The sequence below is a fragment of the Cimex lectularius genome, unplaced genomic scaffold (assembly GCF_000648675.2).
Source record: "Cimex lectularius strain Harlan isolate CLEC.00 unplaced genomic scaffold, Clec_2.1 scaffold5, whole genome shotgun sequence".
Lineage (NCBI taxonomy): Eukaryota > Metazoa > Arthropoda > Insecta > Hemiptera > Cimicidae > Cimex > Cimex lectularius.
Genome location: NW_019392993.1, coordinates 2,422,830 through 2,436,766, shown reverse-complemented (window position 1 = coordinate 2,436,766; position 13,937 = coordinate 2,422,830).

Sequence of the window (13,937 nt, the reverse complement as noted above, 5' to 3'; positions counted from 1 at the left end):
TATGTTTATTTTTGCTATTTTGATCTATCAGGTGTGTTCCTGTATTTTAATATCTTTAGTGGGTGATCTGTGCGTTATTGTGAAAATCCTGTCCTTTTACAAGTTTGCAGATGATAAATGGCCATCTCCTATCACTAGTGGTCTTCCTATTTTCGCTAAAGATAATTTAAAATTAAAAATGGTTAATTGGAAGTTAAGAAATGTTATTTGAAGGAAAAATATTGTTTGGAAGTTGAAAAGGGTTAATTTGAAATTAGAAAAGGTTAATTTGACGGAAAAAGTTGTTAAAGCATAAAAAGTGCTTTTATGTTGTTTTTATTAATTTCAGGTTTTCATTCTTAGTAAATTTTATGACTCAATTTATATACTATGTATATGGACTGTGTCATTTTGAGATTGGGTTTCAACTGATTATATGGTACCTTTTATTATTGTTATTTTTTATGCTGTTCTCACAAGCGAAGCAAGCTTTCATTAAACAATAACGTAGTGAAAGGGATGGAAATTGTCTTGAAGAGAAAAAAGAATGCCTCCAGCCTTGGTTTGACTCGGTGAAGGAAGATGTGTAAAAGTGGTCCGAAACAAGAGGCTAGTCCTCCTACTGAAGGTCAACCCTGGTCCAACCTCCACCTTGAAGAACCAGGACAGTCGTGGAGAATCGTCTCTGCACGTGATAATCGGAAATCTCATGCTCTCTTTTATGCTGTACACTTCTGGAAAAAAACAACTACAACGAATACATGAGGTGTTCGTGATTGGTTACAGTACAGGTTGTTTTTTGTTTGTTTTTTGTCCCCGTCGGGAAAAGTATTCAGTAAAGAACGTTGTACATGAATTATTTTTAGATGCAAATTGTTATCACATAAACGGTGTATGGACACAACTAACTACAATAAAAGTATAGCAGAAACGTCCAACACCAACGTAATAAAAAACAAATTGAGGACAGCTTTAATATGAATTATAAATTTATAATTAACTGTAACTTATTAACTTTACACCTCTCCAAAAAATATCTGATTTAATCAGGAAGTGCGTTAACACTGGATTTTAATTTCTACAAGTGATGGCCTTCCAAGTGTTTGTTTTAATTTATGCCATTTTCATTAAGGAATCAAATAAAATCAGTTATACTAGCTCAAAGTACAGATTATAAAATATTAATTTTGATTTGTTAATAGATAATTATAGTTAATTTATTATCATAGATCAAGTGTGCTTGTGATAGTTCTTGCGGTCTTGTTCGAGAACGGTCGAACTCGTAATTTTGTTGTTTCCGAACAACCTGGTGTGCCGTACCGTCTCTTTTTCGTATGTGAATTGCGTTTTGGTAATCGAATTCTTTTATAGTTTATAAATTATATAAGCGTCTCCAGACATCCAGGTCTTCATACACTGGCTTTCTGTTCCGTCAGACACGTATCAGCATTTTGCCATCAAGAGGTTGGTCTGTGAGTTTTAGCAGTCGTGCCTTTTTATAAATTTTTAAATGATATAAATAACTGTTTAATATCATGCTCAGGCTAGACGCGTTTCAATATTTTGCCATGTTCAGTAGTGGTCTGTGAATTATTGTGGCAATCGTGTCTTTTTATAAGTTTATATATGATAGATATGATCATTAATCACCAATATTCCGCCAATTTTCGCTATTAAGCACCTGTCTTTCTACCATCGCTATTTTAGTCTGTCAGGTGCTCCAGGTCTTCATTATATTTAGAATAGATCTGCGTGTTATGGTGACAATCGTGACGTTTTAAAAGTTTGTGAATGATAAATATGGTCATTGATCACCACTAGTTTTGCTATTTTGATCTGCCACGCATGTCCTTGCACTTTACAATTTTTAGTGGTAGATCTGTGTGTCATTGCGGCAATCGAATCTTTTTTTTTAATTTGTTGATGATAAATGGACTTCTCTAATCAGCAGTGGGCTGTTTTTTTTTTTGTTTTTTTTTGTCCTGAGCATAGGTAAAGCCAACCAACCAAAAATTTTTAGTTATTTAAGAAGTCGGATGGGCTAATTGGATAGTACAATAAAATTTAGCATAGATGCCATTATGTATTTTACGTAGTTAGTCATCAAGCATTTGCAAGAGATCTGACAGTAATGCGTATATACGTAGTTTTACATATTATTGAAATTCATTATACTTAGTGGTCTATTGGCCAAATTACTTCTTTTAATTAATTAATCTTTTTATGTAAGTGTGTGGTGTTTAGTGACCGTTAGTCAATGATTATTCCGCATTCAGTGCCCTCTCAACACGACACACAAGAATGACCAATTGCGCAGAAAGCAAACACCCTGAAGAAGATCTCAATAAAGAACGAAGGTAGATGGAGATATCGAGTACTCCATCTACCAAACAGTATGAGTGCGATCAATGTATATAGGTATGAATGTATTTATTAGTGTGATTGTGTATCGAGTGTGTAGCGGTATTATGTTAGTACTTCGGGGCTGACATGACCAAGCTGTCGGATGCCCCTGTCAAAAAAAATAAAATAAAGATCGAAACGTTGGCACGATAAAGAAAATGTTTTTCTAAAACCTACGTCACACCAGACCGCATCTCACGATCTCCAAATATCTTTTTATGTAACGAAATGAAAAAGTTAGTGTCACGAGCGGGATCATTTATATTATTTCATATATGCATTTAACAATAATAATTAACTGTATTAATTATTTTAATTAATTACACTTTTAATCTAAGGTCTTGGTTGAGATGAAAAGGAAGTGTCAATCCCGCTCGTGGAACTTGCTCAACCAAGTTTTTACATTAAAAGTATAATTTTAAAATAATTATTTATACTGAAGCTGTCTGAAGACTGAAGATGTTTACAAATTTGCACGTAATGATAATGGTGTGAAATATAGAATCTTTTTAAAAATGATGCTAGCCTATTTCTATAGCTATATTTTTTACTAGTTTCCAGTTGGTTTCTTTCTCTTGTCACTTTTGTGTTAAGGTTAGTGTCTTCGTGTTCCAGCCTTGCAAAATCCAAATATTCTTAATTGGTCATGAACCAGACCGGTTTAGCAGTTTGCTCAATCGATACCGGCTCGTTTATGGTCAAGTGGACAGCCCCCTCAGAGCGTCCGTACCATTTTTACGCGTCGCCTTTGTCGCGTCGCCTCGGCCACTCGGTTTTGCCCTCTCCCTTTTCTCTAAGACGTGCAGTGTGTCGATATTTAACCCCGTTTCCGAAGGATAGAGATTAGAGACAGTTCTCGTGAACTTGCGGCAATAATGACCGGGCAGCTTTCACGTAACTTGCCTCTCAAAACCAGACGCCGAGATATTTTAATGCCTCGACAAGGACGAAGCCCTTTATGAGCCGAGCAAGAAGGGAATAACCGGCAACTCTTCTTTCCTACCAAAACTCCTAACGACAATTTTCTTCTTCCAAAATCCTCCACTATTTCCAATGTTACCGCATATGATGAAATAAGATCATATTTTACATTAATACACCAACGCAACAGAAAGTTGGGCTAATTATATAAAAGAATAATATTGGAGAAATCAATAAGATTTTAGAAGGTTGACTTTTCCGGTTTAGCTTCTTTTATATAATAGCAAAAATTTTATTATTTAATTCCGATTTTAATCTTTTAATTTTAATTTAATTTAATTTTAATCTTTAATCCGATTCACTTGAGACACCTATGCCCCTAGATCTGCCACCTAAACCAATAACTCCAAAACAAGTATCACAAGAAATACGACAGCTTCCTAAAAAGAAATCACCTGGTCATGATTTGATAACAGCTGAAGTTCTACAAGAACTTCCCAAAAAAGCAGTCGTCTTTCTGACTTCTTTATTTAACGCAATTTTGAGGACTACACACTTCCCCATACAATGGAAACTTTCTTANAAAAAAAAAAAAAAAAAAAAAAAAAAAATCTTTTAAATTGATTACATTAAGGAAATAAAATTTATGTACATAAAAATACGGTTGGAAAGCAATCAAATTGATTATTGTAAATCCCTCCTATTTTTCGTCGTACTCATAAACAAGGATTTTCCACATTCATTGCACTAAAATGCTTGCTACAATCCAATCATCCAATGACATGTCTTACGTATAATTGATAAAAAAGAATAAAGCCCCATGAATTAGTAAATTAGTGTAATGTTTCTACAAGGTGTTTTTCTTGATTGTGTTGAGTGGTGTTGATAGTAATGAGAGTCTCTTTATTCTGGATTATATGTATTGTCAAATATGTTTTGTCACGTTACATTTACGGCAATGTTTTGTAACATAAGTTATATGTGCAACAATGTTTTGACATATTACCATATGTACGACAATGCTTTGTCATATATGTTATATGTACGACAATGTTTGGTTATACATGTTATATGTACGGCAATGTTTGTCATGTGTGATATATTTATGATAATGTTTTGTCATGTATGTTATATTGACGTTAATGTTTTATCATATATGTTACATATATATGACAATTTTTTGTCATGTTTGTTATATATAAGAGAATGCTTTATCATATATGCTACGTGTAGGACAACATTTTGCTATATATGGTATATGTACGACAATGTTTTGTCATATCTGATATATACCTGACAACGTTTTGTCATATTTGACATATTTATGATAATGATTTGTCGTGTACGTTATGTTACGACCATGTTTTATCACATATGTTACGTATGTGTGACAATGTTTTGTCATGTATGTTATATACAAGAGAGACTTTATCATATATGCTATATGTAGGACAATATTTTGCTATATATGATATATGTACGACAATGTTTTGTCATGTGTGATATATTTATGACAATGTTTGTCATATCTGATATATTTATAATACTGTTTTATCATGTATGTTATGTTTACGACTATGTTTTATCATATATGTTACATACGTAAGATGCTGTGCTATGTGATGTATATATTATGTATATATTTGTCATATCTGATGTATATCTGACAATATTTTGTCATATGTGATATATTTATGATAATGTTTTGTCATGTATGTTATATTTACGACCATGTTTTATCATATATGTCACATATTTATGACAATGTTTTGTCATGTATGTTATATAAAAGAGAGTGTTTTATCAAATATGTTATATGTACGACAATATTTTGTCATGTGTGAAATATTTATGAAAATGTTTTGCCATATATATTATACGTGTGTTGGGTACTGAACCTTGTTGCCGATAGCCCTTTTTTTAGTGACAAAATAACATTTGCGTTTATGACAATTTGATAAATAAGAAGAAGCGAAAATAAGTGAGAAAAAACGGATGATGAAAGGTGCACCACGATGATCATAATATTGAGACTCTGGAAGTCTTCGTGCAAATCGTACTAAAAATGTTAATTACATTAAAGTCGGGCAGTTTTATGATGCAAGTGTACTATTTCGGAGTTAATAGCACACTAGACATTGGCACAGTCTGAACGCAAGTTTGCTATTTCATAACCACGTACTAGTTCCTAATAATGTAATTTTTTACAGAACAATCAGAAAGGAGGAAGCTAATAAGATTTTGGAAGGAAAGATCATAAAAGTGGTCAAAGCAGGCTAAAATTCATCAAACGATTTCCAACCAGGTAGTTTAAACAGATAAACTCAAAACTTCCTTTTAAATAAATCAATTAATAGTTAGAAATTGCCAACAAAAAAGCTCATAAAACATTAAAAAATAAAATAAAACTTCCTGAACGTGTTAACACATATAAAAGATCAAAATCTCGAAAGGTCCTATTATGTTCAGAGCACTATAACAAATTAATTACGTTACAACGGTTGTATTAATACACTCACAGTTTTGCTTGTTAATTTGCCACCCATCATTTCTGGGAATTTTCATACCCGGTTTCTCACAGCTCTATGAAGCGTATAAAACCGTCGGTATAAAGTTTAGTGATAATGTACGTCTCTTCTTCATGCTTCGCTTCCTAATAGGAAGTTTGAATTTAGTATTTGAATCTGATATGACTAGACAAATGCATCGCTTATGTTGACCCATCGTTGTCATGTATCAATGTAAACATTAGGTCTCTTGAACTTTTGAAAGGTTCCGTAGCAATGTAAGCTTGCAAAGCTTGCTTGCGGTGCATTAAGAAAAAAAGATGAATATGGGAATGAATGCCATAGTCGCTATTACATTCTCGCCCCTTAAACAATCATAACGAATAACATACACAATCTACGATTTTTGATTAATTTTAGCTTTTATATTATATTATTCTCATTAACCGACAATTATATTTTAGGCACCAGCTTTATCATGGTGGTATGACCATTTTAGATGGCCCCATGTGACGTTATCCACCTTTTTTCCCTCGAAGCATATGAACATATTCTTGTTACTCCAATTATTTTTCTCATACACTCTAGAATATATATGAATAGATTAGGAATATCTTTGAACCTGTCAAGATCCTTTTAGAATATTCTTTGCCTACTTGATAAACCCAATACAAATCAAAATAAAAGTGTACAAAATGTATTTTAAAACATAGACAGTTTATTTTTAGCTCGTCATGTTTTCGAACTTACAGCATAGGAGATTCTTCTGTTTTAGCCTGATTCACTAATTAGATTTTTGAATTACGTACATTTAATTTTCTTCTTTATTGAGAAGCATTTGAAATGGATCCAGTTGAGTAATGACACTGGGATCTGAAGAGACGTAAGCAATAAATCTACTTCCAGGTTCAATTAGGTATGTAGGTCGAACTGTGATTGCGCCGGGAAATTACAAATTGTTCCAATTGGCGGAATCTCTTTGTAATTAACTCTTCCCTTCGGATACATAAAAATCCGCCTAGTTAGTTCTCCTAGACGAATGTATTTTCTCTTAATTAAAGCCAGCAGTAAACTAGCAAAAGGATCACCAATTGTCGGAAATTTATTAAAACGAACTGGCAACGTGTGAAATGTGAAATTCCTGAGTAAAATAATTCGTAATTCATCATACGTGATGAAGACAATTTTATCATTTCATCTGCAGACGGTGTTTTGGATGAACTTTAAAATATTTAACTCTCACTAAATCTTATTTAAACTTATCCTTAATAATAATAATTACTGCAATAAGTGTCTTTGATAAATATAAGAACAAAGATGAAGGAAAGAAAGAGGTGAATTTTAATATTTAATCTCATTAAACTTTTTTTAGAAATGGGCTGTCGTTCTTGGCAGATTGTTTTTCATCCAATTGATGCCATTATGATTAGATTGAAACCCGCTTTCCGGTTAAAAAATAAATAATGATAATCATGTTTTTGTTTGTTTTTTAAATTTTTTTTAGGTTTATAAAGGATTAAAAAACCTGAACATATAATAATAATAAAAGTGTTCTTTGAAGAAAGTGATAATGCGGAATGCAGTTTAATAGTCTAGGACTATTAATAATACGATTTCTTTCACATAAAAAATACTGCATTATAGTAAAGAGGAAATCTATTTGTAGTATTTAGACTAAGCAAGGGAGTCTTATAATCCTCCAGAACAATGCATTATAACTTTATAAACTAATTAATTGTATTGATTATTGTTCCCTTAAAAATAATATCAACGCAAATTTTCCCAAGTTGGCAATCAGAAAAAGCTCTTATTTTCAATTAGATGAGGAAATATAAAGTTCCACAGTTCCATAAGGTGTGACTGACACCTGAGAAAACATGAAACGCATAAAGATTAAGCTAGATACAAGGAAGCTGAGATAGTGCATAGGAATTCGGTTTGTTTTCTCTTATTAGTCCTACTATTGTCGTTAAATATTTGCTAGATATATGCCTTATTTATTTATCTACCATACCAAGAGGAAAAAAGTTGCATACCATGTTTTTTTTTAAATAAATACTTGCAATCGTTATAATTTTTATTTTTTTTATTCTTTACTGGATATTTTTAAAGAAAAATATAAAATACAGCTTAATACAAAAAATTAAAGTATTCCTGTTTACTATAAAGAAATTAAACTAAGTAAAACAATAATCTATAAAATCATTTTATCAAAAATGTTACACTTAATTAAGGTTTTTAGTTGAGATAAAAAGTCAATGGCACAAGCGGGATTCGAACCCACGATCTTCGGCTAGATACGCCGCTGCTCTACCACTTGAGCTATCGTGACCTCGATCCACTCGGACACTAACTTCCCATCTCAACCCCACCTTTTGAATTTTCCCTCCTTTTTGCCATTTTTCAAAAGGTGGGGTTGAGATGGGAAGTTAGTGTCCGAGTGGATCGAGGTCACGATAGCTCAAGTGGTAGAGCAGCGGCGTATCAAGCCGAAGATCGTGGGTTCGAATCCCGCTCGTGCCATTGGCTTTTTTATCTCAACTAAAAATCTTAATTAATTGTAATATAATAATTGGTCAAGCGGACCACGAAATTAGTGAATTTATCAAAAATGAAGGAAATATTCAATGCAGTGAGCAGCATTTCCTCCTCTTGCGTTTATCACTGCATGCATTCGACGTGGCATCGATTGTAGTGAATCGAATGTAGTGCTGAAGAATATTTTCATACTCCTCCAAAAGCGCCATTCACAATTCTTGCAAATTCTCTGGCATCACTGAGCTACTTTTTATCCTTTTTGACGACTCGTCCCAAAGGTGTCGATAAGGTTTAAGTCGTAAGTACGTGTTGGACACTCGAAACATTGAATTGAAGCCCGCTCCAAGTACAAGTAACCAACAACAATCGTAGCTGTGTGAGCCTTGCATTGTCATGCATAAATTTAAAATAGCAACCAATTGATAAGGAATAATTTCAGCTAATAACACATCTTCAATTTATCGCGCAGCTCGATGACGATCAAGCACCTTCTACAGAAATACCAACAAGCTTAAACCAACACCAACACCTCCATACACCTCCATAGCTTCTCTGGAGTGGAAATGTTGCAGGGTTATATCGTTCTCCTGTTCGCCTCCAAACCCTCTATCGGCCGTCACAAAACCTCAAATAAAACCTCGACTCATCCGAAAACAATCCAATCTTGCTCAAAGCAGTTGATGTGATTTCTTGCGAAACCTAAACGAAGAAGAAGTGTGGAATCTTTTAAGAATCCTTTAAAGCAGACAAAATATCGTTGTAAGATATTCAATGGAGGATAGTTAGTTTAAGAGATACTTAAAAATATTAAGGATGGCGACTTTTTTTCCTCTCAGTGTACATATTTATGTATTTATTAAAGATAAGAAAATACATACACACATAAATGTGAGAGGAAAAATAGGAGAGTACCCTAAGGCCCTCATCCTAATTCCACAGCAAGGCCTTTTTGGCATCCTAGGAAATAGAAGGGGAGTTTGGTCATAAACCAAAATTTGTGCCCCTTAAATAAATTTATAGTATCGCAATTCTGCCACTAAAAGGTCTCCATCAGGATCGGCGGTGGAAGGAGGACGGCTATTAAACAAAAATGGCTGTATTTCAAAACTACCGAGCGAACACTATCATAGATTCAAAAACTATAGGAAACAGGCTTAAGTAAGCTTATCAAAAACGGCTGCGTTTTACATTTTTCACTATCAACCAATTTTTTCTTTATAACTTTGCATAGGCCCTGACCCTATACTTGGGATAATCCTCGATCTCAGAATGGGCCAAAACCAAAAGGCGAATGGACCAACTTCAGAAGTGGTACATCGTAAACATAGTACACAGTACATACTAAACTTATAATTAAAGTACCTCATAAACTGGAAAGCATATAGTTACAAATTGTGTAAAACTTGGGGGGGGGGATAGAACTATAGGATTATATACCGGTCACGGCATCTACACCTACATATTCAATAGGTATATTCAATGATGACCCATTATGCAATGAGAGGGAAGAAACTGCCACCGACATACTTTCTTCGAATGCGAAGCAACCGCTCCACGGAGACAAAACCTAGGCTATCAAGACGATCCAGGGAAATAATTGCAGCACTGACTATCAACGGCCTAATACTTCTTAACAGAAAGATCGAATATCTGAACTGACCTAAAGAACTAAGATAAGTATAGTAAGTCAAAAGGTTACAGCACTTGGTGAGTACAAAGCCTTCAATTCTTCAAGGGAAGGTCTGCTCGGGCACAAATCTGTGAAATCCAGCAACTCGCCAGAAACTTAGAAAAACATTGTTTTACATTGTTAAAATTTTATTAACGTTATTTAAGTAACGTAAGTTATTATTCTATGAGTTACTATGCATTCTATTTCTAGGTTCTAGGTTTTAGATATAGTTCCGAGTGCCACCGGGAGCAGTCCAAGAGATCACTTTATGCAAAACCTAACACCTTACAAGACCTAAGTAAAACGTAGGCAAACTTTTGTTTAAAGAAAATAGAACAAATAAATAAAATACAAAAATTAATTCTGATTGCGAGTTAAATCCGTTTGCCAAATAAAAATTATACCGGCATTCGTATAATTCATGCGGAGAGACCGTACATGAACGTGATTTACCTTCGTTTGACAGAATTATTACTACCCAAACCCCGCGACAATTAATCAACAAGGTTTATTAACCTAAAATTATGAAATAAAGAGTAATAAGGCTGGGTAAAAATTAGAGCAGTCAGGACTTGTTTAGAAACGCAGAATTAATTGGTGTCGAGGAGAAGAAGGTGTGCAAGACCTAATGTGCCGGTCCCTTCTCACCTAACCAACTTCAAACATTTTTCTGATTGCACCTAGCCTTGAGATTGCCCCGAGTGAATTTTTTTAAAATAACGTTTTAATCTCGACTTAATAATAACAGTTTTATTTTATTTAGTAATTTTCTCAAGAAAATGCGGTAGAGCTACATCCCGACCAGAGATGAAAAAAATTATGTTTCAAGATGTACTGTAATTTTTGAAATTTTTCAGTAACAACACAACAAGAACGGTTAATTTGTAGTGTTTATTTATATATACACATACAATTCGACATTCAACTTAAATTTTTATTAAATTGATTTTCCCCGGTATTTACACAAAAAAAGAAATTCTTCTGAATTACAGTACTAAAATTACGACATATTTTTCTACTAAAATGTTCAGTTTAAACGAAGAAATGTACAACATTTTTTTAAAAGACATTCTCGTTTATAAATGCAGAGAAAGTTCCTCCTCGATATTAACTACACCAATGTGATTTATTTGAAAGACAAAGTGGACAGCTTGCATATAGATTTTTAATTGATAATAGTCGTCGGCATTTAACACAACATGATCACGATAGAATATTATAACGAATATATTAAAGCGAATCGCATCGATTTTTACCCTTAAACTAATCAATATATAAATCAAAGGACCTGCGAGACGTAGGATTGCTAGGATACTAGCAAATAAATTAACGTAGGAAATGACAATTTTTTTAATTAGTCAACAATTTTTATACATAATCGCTGAGCAAATATGTTCAAGGATGAAATATCGGTGGATGAAATTTCATCCTTGCTTATACGAACGACAAATGAGGCAGTTCGTAATTAATAACTAATTAGTATAATATAATAAAGTATGTGGTGATTAGTGACCGTTAGCCAATTTATTTGGAAATCGTGAGATGCGGTCTGGTGTGATGTAAGTTTTAGAAAAACATTTTCTTTATCGTGCCAACGTTTCGATCTTTATTGAGATCATCTTCAGGGCCTGGGATTTACAAACATTATTTAAATTTAACAAATACATGTGGGATGTGGAACCTTTACCAACGTTTTTTTCCCTTCGTCTTTTCACCTCAAAGAAGCCGACGCCTTATACAAAAATGTCTTTTCTATACCGATTTCCTTCCCCACCCTTTCAAAATCCAACATATATAAACACAAAACAGCAAAATCTCACTGGCACTCTCAACACGACACGCAAGAATGGCACAATTACACCGAAAACAAACACTTTGAATGAATATAAAAAAATATATTTTGCATTGTATAAATTCACTTTTTTCCACATCCCACATGTATTTGTTAAATTTAAACAATGTTTGTAAATCCCAGGCCCGGAAGATGATCCCAATAAAGATCGAAACGTTGGCACGATAAAGAAAATGTTTTTCTGAAACCTACTTCACACCAGACCGCATCTCACGATTTCTGAATAATAATAAAGTATAATACAACCCAATTTTCTATTTGTATAAAACTGCAAAATAAGATAAATTAAATACGCATTTTATGTTGCAATGTTACACTAAATTAACTTGGGCTATTTGGTTGTTGAATTTTCACTAAAACCTTTTTGTTTTTATGATATGCAAGGAATCAAATTACTAGTGCCCCATGGTTTTCTAAACAATTACACAACGTAGAAAAAAATAAGAATTAATTAATTAAACATTATTTGCTTAGCATAAGCTCTGCTTTCAAACTTGCAATAATTTTTTTTCTTAAAAAAAACTTAAAAAATGCTTTTTTGTTTTTCAAATGATAACCTATATTGCCGTTCACGAATTCATCAATTTAGATTTTATCAAAAATGGCAAAAACGTTGTGAAAATGTGATCAGCTAGACGTATATTGCAAAAATGGCATGTTAAATCAGAAACTGCAAAAGGTACGCTACCATTGTTTCTAAGCCAGAAATCAATTTTTGTTTTTCTTTTTTATTTGGTTGAACCAATGCCATAACAATTTATTTGAATTTTAAAAATAAATAAGGTATTTAGAATAAATTTAGATAAGACAGAAAAACAATCAAAAACTGAAATAACTTTACTTACAATAACTGTTCAAAGTTTTTGCAACAATTAAATCTTTCAAGCTCAATTATTAAGGCTGATAATTTATTGAAATTAGATGACATTTGAAGGAGTTTACAGTGTGTCTGTGTGTGAGTTTACACACAGCGCAGAAATTAGGTCCACCAGATACAGTCGTTTGGCAAGGTTCAAACGATTTAGCCATAGCTGTAATTAAATATAAATTTTAAATGTTTCATTATTTTATTATTTTAAGCTCAGATTTTAAAAGGACTGAGTCAGTCAAAATAGGGTAAAACTTAATAAATAGAAAATAGAATGTCACCAGGCACATAATATTATATAAGGATCGAGGTAGGTCAGTGTTAAGAGGAAAGCGAACCTGAACTTTTGTCGTTCACACTCGTCCTTACTTCCTGCTCGGCTGAAAACCAGTCCGGAAAAAAGGGGCATCCTCATCACCTTCACGACCCTGCAGACGTGCCGGTCTCAGATTCCACACAGATCCCCACCGGTACTGTCCTCCCCACTCGGCCCGATCTTGGAATCATCCTCAGGTGTCATCCCGGTTCAGGCTTCAGTTTGCGTTCAAATCTCGGACCTGTGAGGCTTTTTGCCGAACGCGGACACCAACGACAGCGGAACTTCGCACACGAGCGAGTGCGTAAAACAACGGAGTTGATTAGTTTGAAATAAACATACCTTGTGGAATAAGTTATTAACCAGCAATATCGGATCCAAAACGAATTTCCCATTTCCTTAATGGTTTTGTATTTTGTACCTCGACTTTCTTGGGTACTTAATTGGGCTACTTGCGGTATCATTATCTTTCGAACTACTTGGCTATTTTAATTAAAGTTTGTGTAATTTTATATGCATCATTAATGAATTGTATTTTTTGAATTTTATAAATTTAGTTTCAATTGTGTACAAAAATCTTACTTTCTCTCTCTCTCTCTCTCTCTCTCTCTCTCTCTCTCTCTCTCTCTCTCTTTCTTTCTCTCTCTCTCTCTCTCTCTCTCTCTCTCTCATCTATCTACCTATCTATCTATCTCTCTCTAATATATCGTATATGTATATGTATAGACAGAGAGAGAGTATGATTTCTGTACACAATCTCTCTCTCTCTCTCTCTCTCTCTCTCTCTCTCTCTCTCTCTCTCTCTCATCTATCTATCTATCTATCTATCTCTCTCTAATATATATGTATATGTATAGACAGAGAGAGAGTATGATTTCTGT